Below are 22,597 nucleotides of genomic sequence, written 5' to 3'. Positions count from 1 at the left end.
AGGACACTCATGATTCCCGTATGTATGAAGCATCTCAGATCAGGAGTGCTGATCTAGGATCAGGTCCCCCTGTAATCCTGTTCAGTATGTGTTAAACTAATGAAAGCTAATGCATGAATTAGTTGTGTTACTAATCCATCATGTGACTTTGTGTTAAGGTCCACTGTGACATTTTGACAGAGATTCACGCTAAGCTTTAGATAAATCAAATTAATTCATTCATTCTCTACGAATGCATTTGATTTCAGTAGGAACTGTGACAGGTGCGCACACACACACACACACACACACACACACACACACACACACACACACACACACACACACACACACACTCTGAGTTTTGAGACCCATGTAGGGAGTGACTATCAGTTTATATATATTATAAATGGTTGTATTTCCATCTCAAAGTAGTTTATCCTGAGACTAGTTCATACAGCACAACTAGATGTTATTGGAAAATTTAGCAAATTTATTGAAAATGTGAAATTCATATCTAATTTACATGATGTATTCACACTCCTGAGTCAATATATATTAGAGTCACAACAGTGGTTACAGCTGGGAGTCTTTCTGGGTAACTTTGTGGGTAACTTTGTCAAGGTTCTGGGTAACTTTGTCAAGTTGGTAGATGATAATTGCTAGATAAATGCATTTTCATGCCATAGATTTTCAAGCCGATGTAAGTCAAAACTGTAACTTGGCCACTCAGGAACATTCAATGTCATCTTGGTAAGCAACTCCAGTGAATATTTGGCCTTGTGTTTTAGGTTACTGTTCCACTGAAAGATGAATTTGTCTCCCAGTGTCTGTTGGAAAGCAGACAACCAGGTTTTCCTCTAGGATTAGCCCTAATTAGTTTATTTTTATCCTTAAAAAGACTCCCTAGACCTTGTCAATGACAAGAATACCCTTAACATGATGCAGCAACCACGAAATATGAAAATATGGAGTGGTACTCGGTGATGTGTTGTGTTGAATTTGCTCCAAAACATAACACTTTGTATTCAGGACAGTTAATTTCTTTGCAGTGTTACTTTAGTGAATTGTTGCAAACAGGATACATATTTTTTTACATGTTTATTCTTTACAGGCCTCTGTCTTTTCACTCTGTCATTTAGATTAGTATTGTGGAGCAATTATAATGTTGTTGATCCATCCTCAGTTTCTCCTACTACAGCCATTAAACTCTGTAACTGTTTTAAAGTCACCATTGGGCTCATGGTGAAATCCCTGAGCGGTTTCCTTCCTCTCCGGCAGCTGAGTTAGGAAGGTCGCCTGTATCTTTGTATTGACTGTGTGTATTGATACAACATCCAAAGTGTAATTAATAACTTCATGCTGAAAGAGATATTCAATGTCTGCTTTTTTTATTTTGATCCTTCTACCAATATGTGCCCTTCTTTGCAAGGTATTGGAAAACCTCCCTGGTCTTTACAGTTGAATCTGTGTTTGAAATTGATTACTCGACTGAGGGACCTTACAGATAATTGTATGTGCTGAGTACAGAGATGAGGTAGTCCTTCAAAAATGTTAAACACTATTATTTCACACAAAGTGAGGCTTGCCATAACAAATGGGTTGATTACTTATTGACTCAAGACATTTCACCTTTTTATTTGTAATTAATTTGTAATCATAATTCATAACATAACACTGTGACATTATGGGGTATTGTGTGTAGGCCAGTGACACAAAATCTCAGTTGAATCCATTTTAAATTCAGGCTGTAAAACAACAAAACGTGGAAAAAGGCAAGCGGTGTGAATACTTATTGAAGGCACTGTAGTTAACTAGGCCGGGATTCAAATCAGATGCACTTTCAACAAGTACACAGCACTTAACATAGGCAATTTCTACTTGAACCTCCATCTGCAGAGTTAACCATGAATGTGATCGCTGTGAACGTTTGGGATATTGCCCTTGAAAAAGGTACATTGTTGGTTGTGCAATGCACTTGTTGGTAACATAAAAATCTCAGCCCTAGTTAGTTAGTAGGTTTGGTATTAGGTAAGTCATAGAGTATACATTACATTAAATAAATGATGATAGTACTGAACAAAACATCAAAAGCAAAAATGTTTATGTATATAAATACTGAATACCCCTGTCATGGTAGACAGGTTGACATGTATTCCTATCTATGTGTTGTGTTACTGTGTAGGGAGTGGTTCAGGAGGGGCCAATTTGGTCCACAGGCAGTCCCAGAAGGCTGGCTGCAGAGCCGGGTCCTGGGGCCAGTCCAGGTAGGTCCTGGGGCCAGTCCAGGTAGGTCCTGGTCTTGACCAGCCTGGCCAGGCGGTGGTGGCCAGACAGCTGCCTAGGGGGGTATGTCCTCCAGGAAGACCAGGATAAGGATGTCCGTGTGCTCCACCAGCAGATGCCGGGTGGCCAGTCGCAGCTCCAAGGAGCACCAGTTACTGCGCAGGTAGTGACGACTCACCAGACCCTGAGCGTGGCGGCTGCCGTAGAGGCCGTCTGTGTTGTTATCCATGATTTCCTTCCCCAGCTGGAAGTCCCTACTGTGCAGACAGAGACACAGGAAGGGAGGCCCGGCAGCAGCTGCTCCAGCACCCAGCGCTCGTCTCTACCACTGTATGACACAAAAGCATCATAGTGGTAGCGCCCTCTGGGGTTGGGCCTCTGCACCACCTCTTCTAGTCAACTATGTGCAATGTGGCAGAAGGCCAGCTGATGGGGCAGCACCACCAGTATGAAGCGGAGCAGGTCTAGGGAGGTGCAGATGAACAGGACAAAACGCACATCCAGGGAACAGTGGGCCTCCGAGTACCTGCGGAAGTTCTGGATACCATTTTCATTTTTGCATGTCATCTCCAGCTCTCCCTCAAGCCAAAATATGACTTGGACATGTTGCTGTCTCCTGGCCCAGTTGTCCAGCCAGGCATTATCACAGCTGCAGTGCAGGTGAGGACCAAAGAACTCCATAAACCTCAGGAAGGTGAGGGGCTCTGGAAAGCTGTCCAACATGCTGAACTCCTCTATAGCATGACATTTAATCACACTGAGGGACTGCAGGTCTCTGCTCAGCTCCTCCTCCAGAGTGAGGATTCTATTCGATAAGGTTCAGGCTCTCCAGTCTGGATAGATTGTGGAACATGATACCCAGTGTCAGACACCTTAGCTGCACAAGCCTCTTCAGGTCATTCATGTCCACAAACTCTGGTGAGAAAACCAACTGGAACTCAAACTGGAAGTCAAACTCCTGCAGGGAGGTGAAGTACTTTGCAGCAAAGTGAGACCCACACAGGAGATATCTGTCATGGCCTTGAGGTAGACAACTGACTGGAAGAATGGTCTCCAGCAGTCTTGAAGATCACATTAGATGGAGTAGTGAGCTGAAGGACAAAGTCTTGTTTTGGGGTGCTGTCCATGGTGATGTTGAGAGTAAGGGAAGACACCAAATATATGGGTCAGATTTCAACTTGTCTGTGACTCACTAGGAGGAGGAGGAAAGTCTAAATATATGTTATTTAGGGAGGTGAGGTGGATGAATGCAGATGTTTATGACTGAGTTATATTAAAGTGTTAGGGTTTCCATGCTGTGTAGGGCAAAGAAACTGTTCTCTGTATTCTGAGAAATCCTGTTATCACCTAGGTATAAGAACCTCAGTTTACCATGTCCCTTAAATATATTTTATTGCATTTTAAATCCAGCCATTTCAGATTTATCAAACAGAACTGCTCTGAGGTGATGTTTGTGATGTGAAAGTAACACAAGGCAAGTCTCCTCAGCCATGTGACAGGACCCCCGGAGGGTCACAAAGGACATTGAGCTCATATTGATATTGAAATGAACAGAAACCTCCATGTCGTTTAGATTCTTCAAATAGTGGATCAAAGCTCAAATCAACACTGTCCTCAACACCAGGAGAAAGGTGGATGTTGAGCACCTGAAGTCCATGACAGTTTCTCACTGCCGACGCTGAATGGTTCACCGTTTTAAGGTTCCAGAAATCAAGTTCTGTCTTTTTGAGAGTCTCAACACTGTTTCACAAACAGACTCAAAATGAATGTTTTTCTTGTTGAAAAGAAAAGGAACGCAGTATACTGATACCAGACTGAAGAAGCTGTGTCTGTGGCTCATCGATGCTTGGCAAACTAAGATTTGAGATGTTTTTAAAGCATCCAAATGCTCCATTTTCTAACCGGCGAGCGTCAAGAAATGAAAAACTCACCCCTTGAAGACGATGGAAATAAGGAAGTTCAAAAACAGCTCTGTTGGTGTGAGAGCAGTTCTGATGTCTCAAAATGACTCTGTTCTGATGTAAAGTGCAGGTTCGTCAATGACTGTGACATATTGACTATCCTACATATCAAGTCAGACAGTTCCTTTGTACAGCTGTAGACTGAGTGGTAGGTTGGTTAACAAATGTCCAATGAGATTGATGATTGATATTCAGAATGGTCCTCTGTCCAATGGGATGAGGCGTTGTTGGGATTAGATGTCCAATGGAATAAAGAACCGCTGTTGTTCCACTGCTGTGTCTGTTAGCTATGTTGTATCTGTGTGCATCTCCTCTTCATCTTCCTGGTCTGTTTTAACTGGAAGATACTCTGAGAGAGACTGCAGGTCACACACACACACACACACACACATCTGCACTTTAACACCCATTTAGGGAGTGGCCAGCATCCCCTTCATAATCTAATCTAATCTACTCTAATTGGGCCCCCTGTGGAGCTGCACTATAACTGTGTAATGGCCTGGGATAGACATGGCATGTGACACACACACACGCACACACACACACGCACACGGCTGGCCTACCATTGGCTGATCTGACACACACCACATACACACACAGGGTGATACTTGATCTAATCTGATGGGAGTCATGAGGTGGAACAACAGGTCATTATTAAAACCAACACAGCACTACTTACCTTCTGGAACCAACAGACTACAGATGTTTAGCAGGCTAGTGGTTTTAGCTTTAGCTACAATCTCTCTTCCAATGTTTTTATTGTACTTTTTAAAGATCTACAGGTTTCTTTAAAAAAAGTTCATTTTATTTGTCCTTGTTCTCATTCCCCAGGAGAGAGGAAAAAATGATCAGACTGCCAGCTATAGCATGACAGTAAAGAGCAAAACTGTTATTGTGATGCTTTGAAACTAACCAACAAAAGCATTTGTTGAGGTTTCTTCTGTGTGTCCTTTTATACAGACAATGAGATGACTGATTTAAGGGGAGCAGGACATCCAGTCTGCACACATTCACACACACCTCCTACAGATGTTGTCAACCACAACCAGTCAGTCCCACAGCCAGGTTATCAGACTAGTCTCAACATGGAAATGAAAGGCTGTGAGAGAAAGAGAAGGGAAGAAGAGGGATGAAACACTCGGCCTTCAAGATTTCAGCGTCTGTGTAAATCATTCCATCCACTCTCCGCTGGTCCACAATTAAGGTGGCACGTGACATTCCTCTGAGTGTGTGTGTGTGTGTGGCATGTATGTGTGTGCCTGTGTGCGTTCTCAATTCTCTCTCTCTCTCTCTCTCGGGTTTTATTGGCGGGGCTGGGAGTGTGGGCTGGCTCAGGGATACATCAACAGAGAGGTGCTGAACACTGTCTCATCATCATTATTATTACTATTCATCTTCACAAGAGCCTTTCAGATGCTGCCAGACACACACACACACACACACACACACACACACACACACACACACACACACACACACACAGCAGCATCAAAGTGCCTCTATTCTGGCTAGGGCCCAACACCAGATGTTGAGGGTTTGGTCATAAAATGAGAATTTCCCTTTAGGCTTTATATGGAGAATATAGGCTACATATTGTACAAGGGATGTATTATATATCTGGGAAACTGCATCCCAAATGGCACTCTATTCCTTATACAATGCATTACTTTTTACCAGAGGCCAAGGGAACTTGTCAAAAGTAGTGCACTATGTAGGGAACAGGGTGCCTTTGGGACACATCCTATATCTGTGTCTATGCAGCAGCTTTGTTCACGCAAAACAAGCAACCCACCAAACAACCAATCAATAAATCAATCAAAATGTCTGCCCTAATCTAGAATTTCTGTAGCTTCCCAGGGGTAGCTTAGTCACTCTGACAGTGCATTATCCCAAAGCTATTATTGCCTACAGTACTCCAGAGAGCAAAGTCTTTCTTTATAGCTTAGACAACAGTATTATTTAACCTCTGACCCCTTCTGACCTCAGACTGCGTGTGGTGTGTTTTGAGCTGTGTGTTTTGAGCTGTGTGTTTTGTGTATGTGTAGCTGAGGTGGTGATAGTGAGCTAGGCTTTAGCTCAGTGGGCTAGCACAGTCATGAGTCATGCAGATGACCGGTAATACATGTCATTCACATTGGGTATAAAGATGTGTGTTTGTGAGAGAAAGGTGACCCCCGACCCCCACAATGTAGAGAGTATTTCTGTAACAATGTCGGTGTAGGTGTTTTTCTGTGTGACCACGAGGGAGGAGTGTGTCAACGTGCGAGGGAGAGAGGGAGGTAGGGACGAGGAATATAACTTTCTGTGAGAATGAGGGAACGCACACACACACACCCACACACACACACACACACAGGTAATGAGGGTAACATTTGAAGCCCCTCAAATAGGCACAGCCTGTCTGACGGGATTCAGAAAAACTCACACACATACAAACCGAGGAACACGATGGAAAATTAGAGCTTCCGGAAAAGTCATTAGTGTGTGAAAATGTCAAGACTGACTTTAAGCTTCCCACAGCTCACTGGACACACACCTCTTAAACAGACACCACTGACCTCACCTTACAGAGAGGGGGAGAGGGGGAGAGGAGAGAGGCGAGAAAGAAAGAGAGAAACAAACCATCAGTTCATCAATCCGTCTTCTCCTCCGGTCTTTCTCTCACACCATCAGTTCATTGTTGAGACGTTGTTAATTGTGCCAGTCGGTTTCATAAAATACCTACTGCTTAGCCACACACACACACACACACACACACACACACACACACACACACACACACACACACACACACACACACTGTGGCTTGGTCATGAGTCAATGACAGTAATGTCTGTCTCTAAATGTCAGCTGTCTTTCTATTCAAATGCTGCTGTCTGCTAGAAAAACATAATGAAGGTCTGTCTGTCTGTCTGTCTGTCTGTCTGTAAAACAAAGAGGAAAGACACAAGGACAGTTGGTTTTGATGGAGTCTGGCGGGCTGCATGTCTGTCTGACACAAGGACAGTTTGTTTTGATGGAGTCTGGCGGGCTGCATGTCTGTCTGTCTGTCTGACACAAGGACAGTTTGTTTTGATGGAGTCTGGCGGGCTGCATGTCTGTCTGTCACAAGGACAGTTTTTTTGATGGAGTCTGGCGGGCTGCATGTCTGTCTGTCACAAGGACAGTTTGTTTTGATGGAGTCTGGCGGGCTGCATGTCTGTCTGACACAAGGACAGTTTGTTTTGATGGAGTCTGGCGGGCTGCATGTCTGTCTGACACAAGGACAGTTTGTTTTGATGGAGTCTGGCGGGCTGCATGTCTGTCTGTCACAAGGACAGTTTGTTCTGATGGAGTCTGGCGGGCTGCATGTCTATCTGTCTGTCTGTCACAAGGACAGTTTGTTTTGATGGAGTCTGGCGGGCTGCATGTCTGTCTGTCACAAGGACAGTTTGTTTTGATGGAGTCTGGCGGGCTGCATGTCTGTCTGACACAAGGACAGTTTGTTCTGTTGGAGTCTGGCGGGCTGCATGTCTGTCTGTCACAAGGACAGTTTGCTTTGATGGAGTCTGGCGGGCTGCATGTCTGTCTGTCACAAGGACAGTTTGTTCTGATGGAGTCTGGCGGGCTGCATGTCTGTCTGTCACAAGGACAGTTTGTTCTGATGGAGTCTGGCGGGCTGCATGTCTATCTGTCTGTCTATCACAAGGACAGTTTGTTCTGATGGAGTCTGGCGGGCTGCATGTCTTTCTGTCACAAGGACAGTTTGTTCTGATGGAGTCTGGCGGGCTGCATGTCTATCTTTCTGTCTGTCTGTCACAAGGACAGTTTGTTCTGATGGAGTCTGGCGGGCTGTATGTCTGTCTGTCACAAGGACAGTTTGTTCTGATGGAGTCTGGCGGGCTGCATGTCTGTCTGTCACAAGGACAGTTTGCTTTGATGGAGTCTGGCGGGCTGCATGTCTGTCTGTCACAAGGACAGTTTGTTCTGATGGAGTCTGGCGGGCTGCATGTCTGTCTGTCACAAGGACAGTTTGTTCTGATGGAGTCTGGCGGGCTGCATGTCTATCTTTCTGTCTGTCTGTCACAAGGACAGTTTGTTCTGATGGAGTCTGGCGGGCTGCATGTCTTTCTGTCACAAGGACAGTTTGTTCTGATGGAGTCTGGCGGGCTGCATGTCTGTCTGTCTGTCTGTCACAAGGACAGTTTGTTCTGATGGAGTCTGGCGGGCTGCATGTCTGTCTGTCACAAGGACAGTTTGTTCTGATGGAGTCTGGCGGGCTGCATGTCTGTCTGTCACAAGGACAGTTTGTTCTGATGGAGTCTGGCGGGCTGCATGTCTGTCTGTCACAAGGACAGTTTGTTCTGATGGAGTCTGGCGGGCTGCATGTCTATCTGTCTGTCTATCACAAGGACAGTTTGTTCTGATGGAGTCTGGCGGGCTGTATGTCTGTCTGTCACAAGGACAGTTTGTTCTGATGGAGTCTGGCGGGCTGCATGTCTGTCTGTCACAAGGACAGTTTGTTCTGATGCAGTCTGGCGGGCTGCATGTCTGTCTGTCACAAGGACAGTTTGTTCTGATGGAGTCTGGCGGGCTGCATGTCTATCTTTCTGTCTGTCTGTCACAAGGACAGTTTGTTCTGATGGAGTCTGGCGGGCTGCATGTCTTTCTGTCACAAGGACAGTTTGTTCTGATGGAGTCTGGCGGGCTGTATGTCTGTCTGTCACAAGGACAGTTTGTTCTGATGGAGTCTGGCGGGCTGCATGTCTGTCTGTCACAAGGACAGTTTGCTTTGATGGAGTCTGGCGGGCTGCATGTCTGTCTGTCACAAGGACAGTTTGTTCTGATGGAGTCTGGCGGGCTGCATGTCTGTCTGTCACAAGGACAGTTTGTTCTGATGGAGTCTGGCGGGCTGCATGTCTATCTTTCTGTCTGTCTGTCACAAGGACAGTTTGTTCTGATGGAGTCTGGCGGGCTGCATGTCAGGCTGAAATGGTTTAATAACTTGTTGAATGTCATTTACATTATTTTAGATGGTGACTATCTTTTCCATTGATCTGGAGGAATGTTTTGATGGAATCCGGCAGACAGTTGTACAAGGTTGAAATGGTTTGCTGTTGCGCATGCGTACGTGTGTGTGTGTGTATAGGCTTGTCTAAACCTAACATCTCCTATCAGCCCCATAGAGCCAAATGACTGACTCCAACTCCCCACTTAGAGGAACATTAGGAGTTTACGTTAGGAACACTGGGAGCCAACTTTCAGTCACAACAAAGTCACGAGCTTGACATATTTAAAGCTTTTCTGATGTAATTAGAGTCAGTTATAAAACCTAAAAACACAAACGCCAAAACCCCAGGTGAATTTAGTCTTTCTACCAATTTTTAGTTTTGACGTTGAAAGCAATAAGTTGAAGCCTATTATGCCATATTAAAATATCAAAACAATTCCTGTCTGATGTCTTGAGAATTCCTCCGTTTTGCGAAGCTCAGCAGAGCTTTAGTTTCAGTGGTGCTCGTCTAGTGAGAGCAGAGCAGCGATGCCTCATATGGTGAGTCTTCACTCATTCATTTCATTCCTTTTCTCATCCCTCCCTCCTTCTCTTTCTTCCCTTTGTTTCAGGAGGAGAAAGGGTTCTCCCGGACGGCTTCAGTCAAGTGTCTGCTCATCTGATCTGAATATTTTCTATTTAAGACAAGTAAGGCCTCGCGCACACACGCACACACACCCACACCCACAAACACACACACAGTGTATTAATGGGTGGAACGCTTTCTTCCTCTCCAACTCAGCCACACACTTGCATAAAAGATGTCAGGCCTCGACACAGACACAGCCCCTTTACTATGTGCCACGGTGTCCACTCAGCACCACACGGTAAATCACAGGCCTATGTAATAACAGGTTAGCCAGCACTCAAGTGTGTGTGTTTTCTTTCTAACAGGGCACTATAGTTCTACTCTTCACAAACTACTACTAGAGGTTCACAGATCTCCTAGGACCAGTCTTTCCCAGCCTAAGACACACTCTTTCAACACTTCTGGTTTTTAGAGGCAGACCAAAGTCACACATTTAAAGGGATAGTTAATCCAAAGCACCCTTTAAGGTAATACATCATTTCATGTTTAGTTTATTCACCTGGCCAATGTCTCCGAAATACAACTTTTGTTCATATTCGTGGCAAAAACCCCAATGTAAGTCAATATCAACGATATTAGCATTTCATGTCTAATTCCACGTATTTTAGATGAACTCTCCCTTTAAGGCAAGGTAAGGGTAAATACCAGCTCTTACATCTAGAATGCATGTGTTTGAGTGGATGCATGTGTTTGAGTGGATGCATGTGTTTGAGTGGATGCATGTGTTTGAGTGGATGTGTTTGAGTGGATGCATGTGTTTGAGTGGATGTGTTTGAGTGGATGCATGTGTTTGAGTGGATGTGTTTGAGTGGATGTGTTTGAGTGGATGTGTTTGAGTGGATGCATGTGTTTGAGTGGATGTGTTTGAGTGGATGTGTTTGAGTGGATGTGTTTGAGTGGATGTGTTTGAGTGGTGGATGTGGTTGAGTGGATGTGTTTGAGTGGATGTGTTTGAGTGGATGTGTTTGAGTGGATGTGTTTGAGTGGATGTGTTTGAGTGGATGCATGTGTTTGAGTGGATGTGTTTGAGTGGATGCATGTGTTTGAGTGGATGTGTTTGAGTGGATGTGTTTGAGTGGATGTGTTTGAGTGGATGCATGTGTTTGAGTGGATGCATGTGTTTGAGTGGATGCATGTGTTTGAGAGGATGCATGTGTTTGAGTGGATGCATGTGTTTGAGTGGATGCATGTGTTTGAGTGGATGTGTTTGAGTGGATGCATGTGTTTGAGTGGATGCATGTGTTTGAGTGGATGCATGTGTTTGAGTGGATGTGTTTGAGTGGATGTGTTTGAGTGGATGCATGTGTTTGAGTGGATGTGTTTGAGTGGATGTGTTTGAGTGGATGCATGTGTTTGAGTGGATGTGTTTGAGTGGATGTGTTTGAGTGGATGCATGTGTTTGAGTGGATGCGTGTGTTTGAGTGGATGCATGTGTTTGAGTGGATGTGTTTGAGTGGATGCATGTGTTTGAGTGGATGTGTTTGAGTGGATGCGTGTGTTTGAGTGGATGTGTTTGAGTGGATGCATGTGTTTGAGTGGATGTGTTTGAGTGGATGCGTGTGTTTGAGTGGATGCATGTGTTTGAGTGGATGTGTGTTTGAGTGGATGCATGTGTTTGAGTGGATGTGTTTGAGTGGATGTGTTTGAGTGGATGTGTGTTTGAGTGGATGCATGTGTTTGTGTTTTGAGTGGATGTGTTTGAGTGTTTGATGGATGTGTTTGAGTGGTGGATGTGTTTGAGTGGATGATGTGTTTGAGTGGATGTGTTTGAGTGGATGTGTTTGAGTGGATGTGTTTGAGTGGATGTTTTGAGTGTTTGAGTGGATGTGTTTTGAGTGGATGCATGTGTTTGAGTGGATGCATGTGTTTGAGTGGATGTGTTTGAGTGGATGTGTTTGATGTGTTTGAGTGGATGTGTTTGATGTGTTTTGAGTGGATGCATGTGTTTGAGTGGATGCATGTGTTTGAGTGGATGCATGTGTTTGAGTGGATGCATGTGTTTGAGTGGATGCATGTGTTTGAGTGGATGCATGTGTTTGAGTGGATGCATGTGTTTGAGTGGATGCATGTGTTTGAGTGGATGCATGTGTTTGAGTGGATGCATGTGTTTGAGTGGATGTGTTTTGAGTGGATGTGTTTGAGTGGATGCATGTGTTTGAGTGGATGCATGTGTTTGAGTGGATGTGTTTTGAGTGGATGTGTGTTTGAGTGGATGCATGTGTTTGAGTGGATGTGTGTTTGAGTGGATGCATGTGTTTGAGTGGATGTGTTTGAGTGGATGTGTTTGAGTGGATGTGTTTTGAGTGGATGCATGTGTTTGAGTGGATGCATGTTTTGAGTGGATGTGTTTGAGTGGATGTGTGTTTGAGTGGATGTGTTTGAGTGGATGCATGTGTTTGAGTGGATGTGTTTGAGTGGATGCATGTGTTTGAGTGGATGTGTTTGAGTGGATGTGTTTGAGTGGATGTGTTTTGAGTGGATGTGTTTGAGTGGATGAGTGGATGTGTTTGATGTGTTTGAGTGTTTGAGGTGTTTGAGTGGATGCATGTGTTTGAGTGGATGCATGTGTTTGAGTGGATGCATGTGTTTGAGTGGATGGATGCATGTGTTTGAGTGGATGCATGTGTTTGAGTGGATGCATGTGTTTGAGTGGATGCATGTGTTTGAGTGGATGCATGTGTTTGAGTGGATGGATGTGTTTGAGTGGATGCATGTGTTTGAGTGGATGCATGTGTTTGAGTGGATGTGTTTTGAGTGGATGCATGTGTTTGAGTGGATGCATGTGTTTGAGTGGATGCATGTGTTTGAGTGGATGTGTTTTTGAGTGGATGTGTTTTGAGTGGATGTGTTTGAGTGATGCATGTGTTTGAGTGGATGTGTTTGAGTGGATGCATGTGTTTGAGTGGATGTGTTTGAGTGGATGTGTTTGAGTGGATGTGTGTTTGAGTGGATGCATGTGTTTGAGTGGATGCATGTGTTTGAGTGGATGCATGTGTTTGAGTGGATGCATGTGTTTGAGTGGATGTGTGGATGTTGAGTGGATGCATGTGTTTGAGTGGATGCATGTGTTTGAGTGGATGCATGTGTTTGAGTGGATGCATGTGTTTGAGTGGATGCGTGTGTTTGATGCGTGTGTTTGAGTGGATGTAGTGAGTTTGAGTGGATGCATGTGTTTGAGTAGATGTAGTGATGTTTTGAGTGGATGCATGTGTTTGAGTGATGTGTGTTTGAGTGCATGTGTTTGAGTGGATGCATGTGTTTGAGTGGATGCATGTGTTTGAGTGGATGCATGTGTTTGAGTGGATGCATGTGTTTGAGTGGATGCATGTGTTTGAGTGGATGCATGTGTTTGAGCATGTGTGTTTGAGTGGATGCATGTTTTGAGTGGATGCATGTGTTTGAGTGGATGCATGTGTTTGAGTGGATGCATGTGTTTGAGTGGATGCATGTGTTTGAGTGGATGCATGTGTTTGAGTGGATGCATGTGTTTGAGTGGATGCATGTGTTTGAGTGGATTTGAGTGGATGTGTTTGAGTGGATGCATGTGTTTGAGTGGATGCATGTGTTTGAGTGGATGCATGTGTTTGAGTGGATGTGTTTGAGTGGATGCATGTGTTTGAGTGGATGCATGTGTTTGAGTGGATGCATGTGTTTGAGTGGATGCATGTGTTTGAGTGGATGCATGTGTTTGAGTGGATGCATGTGTTTGAGTGGATGCATGTGTTTGAGTGGATGCATGTGTTTGAGTGGATGCATGTGTTTGAGTGGATGCATGTGTTTGAGTGGATGCATGTGTTTGAGTGGATGCATGTGTTTGAGTGGATGTGTTTGAGTGGATGCATGTGTTTGAGTGGATTTGTTTGAGTGGATGCATGTGTTTGAGTGGATGCGTTGGAGTGGATGCATGCGTTTGAGTGGATGCATGCGTTTGAGTGGATGCATGCGTTTGAGTGGATGCATGCGTTTGAGTGGATGCATGCGTTTGAGTGGATGCATGCGTTTGAGTGGATGCATGCGTTTGAGAGGATGCATGCGTTTGAGAGGATGCATGTGTTTGAGTGGATGCATGTGTTTGAGTGGATGCATGTGTTTGAGTGGATGCATGTGTTTGAGTGGATGCATGCGTTTGAGTGGATGCATGCGTTTGAGTGGATGCATGCGTTTGAGTGGATGCGTGTGTTTGAGTGGATGCATGCGTTTGAGTGGATGCATGCGTTTGAGTGGATGCCTGCGTTTGAGAGGATGCATGTGTTTGAGTGGATGTGTTTGAGTGGATGCATTTGAGTGGATGCGTTGGAGTGGATGCATGCGTTTGAGTGGATGCATGCGTTTGAGTGGATGCATGCGTTTGAGTGGATGCATGCCTTTGAGTAGATGCATGTGTTTGAGTGGATGCATGCGTTTGAGTAGATGCGTTTGAGTGGATGTGTTTGAGTGGATGTGTTTGAGTGGATGCATTTGAGTGGAGTGGATGCATGCGTTTGAGTGGATGCATGCGTTTGAGTGGATGCATGCGTTTGAGTGGATGCATGCGTTTGAGTGGATGCATGCCTTTGAGTAGATGCATGTGTTTGAGTGGATGCATGCATTTGAGTAGATGCGTTTGAGTGGATGCATGCGTGTGTGGAAATACTGCGATGACGAGCCAATGTTTTGGAGCGTATCGTTTCTGACAGGAAAGGCTTCAGACATTTAAAACAGCGCTGTTGAAGAGAAGCCAATGTTCCTTTCATTTCTGTCAAAACCAGAACATAGGCCAGGAGCAGTAGGAGAGAGAGAGACAGACAGAGGGAGAAATGTACAGAGCTGAGCAGACTACACCACTTCTTCTAAGCTCAACAGGACTTTCTGGGGTAAATTCTGTATTAAAAAAAACAGGTAAATAGCAGCACTGTCAAATGAAGCTCAGCCTAGATTAGGCTGGTATTACATCATAGCTGAAGCACACAGCAGGGTAGAACACAAAGGTAATCAGAGGGCTGTGGGAGGAATAGGCACTGGAATAGACAGAGAGAAAGAAAAGGATGAGAGGGAGAGAGAGAAAGGTGCATGATATATGAAAAGAACTGGACGTTACAGGGCCTTCCTTTTGAAATGAAGCTAGCTTTCTGCCATTAGAGGAGAGGACAGAGAAGGACAGTGGTATAGACCATAACAAGTGAAGAAAACAGAAGAAAAAGAAAGAGAGCAGAAAGACAGAGGAAGAGAGAGCAGAAAGACAGAGGAAGAGAGAGCAGAAAGACAGAGGAAGAGAGAGCAGAAAGAGAGGAAGAGAGAGCAGAAAGAGAGGAAGAGAGAGCAGAAAGACAGAGGAAGAGAGAGCAGAAAGACAGAGGAAGAGAGAGCAGAAAGACAGAGGAAGAGAGAGCAGAAAGAGAGGAAGAGAGAGCTAGAGTGAGAGAGAAAAGACAGACAGAGAGAGATAATTTCCAGCTATGATCATCAGAATTCCTATAGAACACCTTCCTAATATTGAGTTGCTCCCTTTTTGCCCTCAGAACAGCCTCAATTGTCAAAAGCGTTCCACAGGGATGCTGTCCCATGTTGGCTCAAATGCTTCCCACGGTTGTGTCAAGTTGGCTAGATGTCCTTTGGGTGGTGGGCCATTCATGATACACACGGGAAACGGTTGAGCATGGAAAAACCCGGCAGCATTGCCGTTCTTGACACACTCAAACTGGTGCGCCTGGCACCTACTATCATACCCCATTCAAAGGCACTTAAATATTTTGTCTTACCCATTCACCCTCTGAATGGCACACATACACAATCCATCTCTCAATTGTCTCAAGGCTTAAAAACCCTCCTTCATCAACACTGATTGAAGTGGATTTAACAAGTGAAATCAATAAATATCTTTCACCTGGATTAAACCTGGTGTATGTGTGTGTAACAGTTCCTTCCAAAATATATGCCTATATTAAGAATATTGTCATTCCTGACCATTGTACATCTGTTTGTGTCCCAAATGCCCCCCTATTCCCTATATAGTGCAAAACGTATGGCAAAAACCCTATGGGCCCTGGTCAAAAGTAGTGCGCTATATAGGGGATAGGGTGACATTTGAGACTCAGCCTTTGTGTTGTACAGGTAACTTCTTATGCTGTTTCCTGACATAGTTGGATTCTGTTGAAAGCTGCACCACATCTAGGTCAAGGACATGTTTTATACACACACACAAACACACACACAGCAGTAGTTTGTCACACACGCACACACACAGAGACAACACACACACACACACACAGAACACATACACACACACACACCTGGTGGTCTGCTTTGTGCTGGACAGGATTAAAGGCAGCATGGGGTCCAATTAGACTTCCAAAAACAACCACGGTGTAGGAGGAGCTACTGCTGTGTTTGTGTCTCAGTGTGTGTGTATGTGTGTGGTGTGGTGTGGTGTGGTGTGGTGTGGTGTGGTGTGGTGTGTGTGTGTGTGTGTGTCAGAGGGAGGGAAAGAGAGTGCGAGAGAGAGGAGAGGGAGCATAGTAGCAGCTTTACTGTTTCCTATAGCAGGTTATCACAGACTAACAGCAGCTTTACTGTTTCCTGTTCCTGTAGCAGGTTATCACAGACTAACAGCAGCTTTACTGTTTCCTGTAGCAGGTTATCACAGACTAACAGCAGCTTACTGTTTCCTGTAGCAGGTTATCACAGACTAACAGCAGCTTTACTGTTTCCTATAGCAGGTTATCACAGACTAACAGCAGCTTACTGTTTCCTGTAGCAGGTTATCACAGACTAACAGCAGCTTTACTGTTTCCTATAGCAGGTTATCACAGACTAACAGCAGCTTTACTGTTTCCTGTAGCAGGTTATCACAGACTAACAGCAGCTTTACTGTTTCCTATAGCAGGTTATCACAGACTAAAAGCAGCTTCACTGTTTCCTATAGCAGGTTATCATAGACTAACAGCAGCTTTACTGTTTCCTGTAGCAGGTTATCACAGACTAACAGCAGCTTTAGTGTTTCCTGTAGCAGGTTATCACAGACTAACAGCAGCTTTACTGTTTCCTATAGCAGGTTATCACAGACTAACAGCAGCTTTACTGTTTCCTGTAGCAGGTTATCACAGACTAACAGCAGCTTTACTGTTTCCTATAGCAGGTTATCACAGACTAACAGCAGCTTTAGTGTTTACTGTAGCAGGTTATCACAGACTAACAGCAGCTTTAGTGTTTCCTGTAGCAGGTTATCACAGACTAACAGCAGCTTTACTGTTTCCTATAGCAGGTTATCACAGACTAACAGCAGCTTTACTGTTTCCTGTAGCAGGTTATCACAGACTAGCAGCAGCTTTAGTGTTTCCTGTAGCAGGTTATCACAGACTAACAGCAGCTTTACTGTTTCCTGTAGCAGGTTATCACAGACTAACAGCAGCTTTACTGTTTCCTATAGCAGGTTATCACAGACTAACAGCAGCTTTACTGTTTCCTGTAGCAGGTTATCACAGACTAACAGTAGCTTTACTGTTTCCTGTAGCAGGTTATCACAGACTAGCAGCAGCTTTAGTGTTTCCTGTAGCAGGTTATCACAGACTAGCAGCAGCTTTACTGTTTCCTGTAGCAGGTTATCACAGACTAACAGCAGCTTTACTGTTTCCTATAGCAGGTTATCACAGACTAACAGCAGCTTTATTGTTTCCTGTAGCAGGTTATCACAGACTAACAGCAGCTTTACTGTTTCCTGTAGCAGGTTATCACAGACTAACAGCAGCTTTACTGTTTCCTATAGCAGGTTATCACAGACTAACAGCAGCTTTATTATTTCCTGTAGCAGGTTATCACAGACTAACAGCAGCTTTACTGTTTCCTATAGCAGGTTATCACAGACTAACAGCAGCTTTACTGTTTCCTATAGCAGGTTATCACAGACTAACAGCAGCTTTACTGTTTCCTATAGCAGGTTATCACAGACTAGCAGCAGCTTTAGTGTTTCCTGTAGCAGGTTATCACAGACTAACAGCAGTTTTACTGTTTCCTATAGCAGGTTATCACAGACTAGCAGCAGCTTTAGTGTTTCCTGTAGCAGGTTATCAAAGACTAACAGCAGCTTTACTGTTTCCTATAGCAGGTTATCACAGACTAACAGCAACTTTACTGTTTCCTGTAGCAGGTTATCACAGACTAACAGCAGCTTTAGTGTTTCCTGTAGCAGGTTATCACAGACTAACAGCAGCTTTAGTGTTTCCTGTAGCAGGTTATCACAGACTAACAGCAGCTTTAATGTTTCCTGTAGCAGGTTATCACAGACTAGCAGCAGCTTTACTGTTTCCTGTAGCAGGTTATCACAGACTAACAGCAGCTTTACTGTTTCCTGTAGCAGGTTATCACAGACTAACAGCAGCTTTACTGTTTCCTGTAGCAGGTTATCACAGACTAACAGCAGCTTTACTGTTTCCTGGTTAGCAGGTTATCACAGACTAACACAGCAGCTTTACTGTTTCCTGTAGCAGGTTATCACAGACTAACAGCAGCTTTACTGTTTCCTGTAGCAGGTTATCACAGACTAACAGCAGCTTTACTGTTTCCTGTAGCAGGTTATCACAGACTAACAGCAGCTTTACTGTTTCCTGTAGCAGGTTATCACAGACTAACAGCAGCTTTACTGTTTCCTGTAGCAGGTTATCACAGACTAACAGCAGCTTTACTGTTTCCTGTAGCAGGTTATCACAGACTAACAGCAGCTTGTGTGTGTATGAGTGTTTATGTGTGCGTACTTGGTGCATATACACCCGCACATGAGATTGTGTGTGTCTGAGTCTGTGTGTGTGCTCGCGCAAAATGTGTACAAGTGTGTGTGTGTGTTTATACGGTCCTCCCACATTAGCTAATCTCATCCTAAATTAGCCTGATTTTCCCCCTCTACTCCCAGATAATATTGACTGCCTGACTACGTCCCAAATGGCAACCTATTCAGCCCTATGGCCCTGGTCCAAAGTAGTGCACTATATTGGGAACAGAGTGCCATTTGGGATGCAGTCCCATGACTTCTATTAATGCCAATCAAACTCATTAGACATGTAAATTGATCAGGGACTTTTCAGTGCTGACATTTACATTTGAAACAGGTTTTCTCTCACACCTTTTCTTCATCTTCCCTGTTTTCCCACTTTGAATGTGTTCCTCTTCAAAGACTTGCTGGTCTTGCCTTGGAGCATTCATCAGAGCGGTCCTGAAACCCTACTCTTCCACCCTTCCTTGTCATTTCCTCCCCCACCCAGGGCAGTGCCGCCCAGCCCCAACGGAGAACTGAGAGGTGCCCATCTTACAAGGGCCACCACACCCCCTGACCTGTCATAAAGAGCGGAGACTGACAGAAGTATGTGAGTATCTCTCACTCTTACACACACACACACACACACACACACACACACACACACACACACACACACACACACACACACACACACACACACACACACACACACACACACACACACACACACACACACACACACACACACACACACACACACACACAATGGCCATAGCAGTGTAGTCTGGAGTCCTGTACCCATTAACTGAACATGCCCATGCCAACTGCTCACAAAGGTTGTACCTGAATGTGAGCACACACATGCACACACACACAGAATAGTAGATACACACAGACCTAACAATAGTGGGAAAGGCCTGGGAATCCTCAATACACCAGAATACTGCTTTTGAACCATAGTCCATTTCATGCATAAATACCGAAGAATAAAGCCTGAGAATTAAAGGTTTGATTTCTAAACACGACATATAATCTTGAACCATAGTTCAGAAACATCAACATGAGTTGTGTTTATGAACAGTAGTTCACATCACACACACAAATATGGAGGTATTCAATCTTTCCTAGTGAACGTTAAGGTTTGCATAACGTGTCAAAGGCACTTCACTACGGTTTAAACTACACATCGCTCTCGTGTGTGTGGAAGCTTTGTGGAGAGAGAGAGAGAGAGAGAGAGAGAGAGAGAGAGAGAGAGAAAGAAAGCCCAGTAACAAGCCAGGGAAGATGTCCCATTGTCCTATTCATTAGCCTGGTACACACACCCGTACACACACCCGTACACACACCCGTAGACTACTCATCACACAGAGGACAGAGTGATGGGGAGATCAGCCAATAAAACAGATATAGAGAGAGAAATCAGATCAGACCAAGAGACAGATCAGAAAGACAGAGTGGTGACAACAAATCTAATCCTCTAGGGGTGAGGTGAGGTTCCACCAATCAAGGCCTTTCCATCCAATCAACATGCGGAGCTTAGATCCAGATATTCCCCCAACAAAGGAGCACAATATGGAACTAAATCCATCATGTTCCATTCAATCCAGCAGGAAATAGATTCCCTATAAAGAAGGTGACTGCTTACGTTACGTCAAACAGGAATGTATCATTTTGTAATACAAATTTGCTTGAACTTGGGTTCACCGCGAATAACGCTGGATGGAATTATAGATACTTGGGAGGAGGAGGAGGAGGAGGAGGAGGAGGAGAGCAGAGGAGGATAAAGACATGACAGGAGACATGTGTTTGTGTAACTGACACCTTGGCTCTGGTTGAGAATGTCATTCTCCAGACAGATTGGACTTAAGTAACAGACATGAAAATGCTCTGTACAGTAGGATCGGGTTAGCTGTGTGTGTGTATGTGTATGTGTGTGTGTGTATGTGTGTGTGTGTGTGTGTGTGTGTGTGTGTGTGTGTGTGTGTGTCTAGATAGATTTAACTGATAGTAACACAAACATAAAGTCACAAAGACAACGTACTGTAGGATCAGGTTAGTGATATTGTTAACAATACACAACTATGTGTCACCGTGTCTCTCTCCTGGTTGACTAGTGGAAAACAGGGCTGTTTAGAAACAACACTGTCATGTTGAAATGATGCAGGGCAGCATCGAGGCAGACAGAACCTTTGACCCTAACCTGATGTGACTGACTTTCAACCTGAGTTGTCTGCATGACTCCAGAACAAATTATACCTCTGAGCTAAATCTCAAACATCAATCTTCTGGGCCCGTGTTCTCAAACCCAGTTGAAGTGCTGATCTAGGGTCAGTTTACTGTAAATCATAATGATTAAGAAGGGGTATCTGATTCTGATTCAGCATTCCTACTCAGATACTTTGTGAATATGCACTCAGGGGCCGGATGCGTCAAGCGTCTCTGAGTGGGAGTGCTGATCTAGGGTCAGTTTACTGTAAATCATAATGATTAAGAAGGGGTATCTGATTCTGATTCAGCATTCCTACTCAGATACTTTGTGAATATGCACTCAGGGGCCGGATGCGTCAAGCGTCTCTGAGTGGGAGTGCTGATCTAGGGTCAGTTTACTGTAAATCATAATGATTAAGAAGGGGTATCTGATTCTGATTCAGCATTCCTACTCAGATACTTTGTGAATATGCACTCAGGGGCCGGATGCGTCAAGCGTCTCTGAGTGGGAGTGCTGATCTAGGGTCAGTTTACTGTAAATCATAATGATTAAGAAGGGGTATCTGATTCTGATTCAGCATTCCTACTCAGATACTTTGTGAATATGCACTCAGGGGCCGGATGCGTCAAGCGTCTCTGAGTGGGAGTGCTGACTTAGGATCAGTTTGGCCTTTTAGATCACTATTATTAAGAATACATGGATGAAAACATACTCTGAAATGCTTTGTGAATACAGGCCCTGGTCTGAGGGATTGTCATTGCGTAAGCTTTAGTTCAGTGAACCACCTCTGCTACAGTGACTCAGACACAAAGAAGAAAATAGGAGAGTCCCCAAAGCACACTGACCCCCATTTACTCTCTAGTAAAAACTCATGCCATTAAACTCAAACCCAAATATTACCATGCTCCACAAAGATAGTTTTTGGCTGAGAGTGCAGGGCGAATAGTTAAGAGGGAGAAACGATACACACGACACTCAGGGCGAATAGTTAAGAGGGAGAAACGACACACACGATGCTCAGGGTGAATATTTAGAGAGAGAAACATTACACACAATACTCAGGGTGAATAGTTAGAGAGAGAAACGTTACACACGATACTCAGGGTGAATAGTTAGAGGGAGAAACGACACACACGATGCTCAGGGTGAATATTTAGAGAGAGAAACGTTACACACGATACTCAGGGTGAATATTTAGAGAGAGAAACGACACACACGATACTCAGGGTGAATAGTTAGAGGGAGAAACGTTACACACGATGCTCAGGGTGAATATTTAGAGAGAGAAACGTTACACACGATACTCAGGGTGAATAGTTAGAGAGAGAAATGTTACACACGATACTCAGGGTGAATATTTAGAGAGAGAAACGACACACACGATACTCAGGGTGAATAGTTAGAGGGAGATGTCGTATTGGGAAGTACAAAATGTGATAAAGTACCGTTCCTAGGCAGTCATTGAAAATAAGAATTTGTTATTGCCTGACTTGCCGAGTTAAATAAAGGTAAAAAATGTTTTAAAATATCCAAGGTTGACAAAAACTGGATCCAGAGATGGAGAAGAGAAAGACTGGTCACTCTCTCAACACCAAGCCAACAGAAAAACTGACTGGAAAGCAGCTCTCATCTTTGTTCCATCTCTTAACCATGTGGACATGCTCACTCTGTTGCACTCTCTACCCTGCTGAACACACACACACTAAGAAGTACATACTACAGTAGTGCACTGGACCATATTCCACCTGGGAAGCTCCCCAAAACCAACACATTCACCACTAACTGACTAACTGACTGACTGACTGACTGTGTGTGTGTG

The 22,597-nt window shown here is 44.3% G+C and overlaps 1 protein-coding gene and 1 pseudogene across 3 annotated transcripts in view; both read right to left on the bottom strand.

The window, feature by feature from the left end:
- LOC115126831 (cell migration-inducing and hyaluronan-binding protein-like) overlaps window positions 1-22,597 on the bottom strand; it is a 106,030-nt gene that overhangs the window by 49,960 nt on the left and 33,473 nt on the right. The gene's annotated exons all lie outside the window — the stretch shown is intronic.
- On the bottom strand, window positions 1,488-10,566 carry LOC115115921 (toll-like receptor 13; annotated as a pseudogene).

This window comes from Oncorhynchus nerka, unplaced genomic scaffold, assembly GCF_034236695.1.
Source record: "Oncorhynchus nerka isolate Pitt River unplaced genomic scaffold, Oner_Uvic_2.0 unplaced_scaffold_1271, whole genome shotgun sequence".
NCBI classification, from domain to species: Eukaryota; Metazoa; Chordata; class Actinopteri; order Salmoniformes; family Salmonidae; genus Oncorhynchus; species Oncorhynchus nerka.
This window is presented reverse-complemented; position numbering and strand designations above follow the sequence as displayed.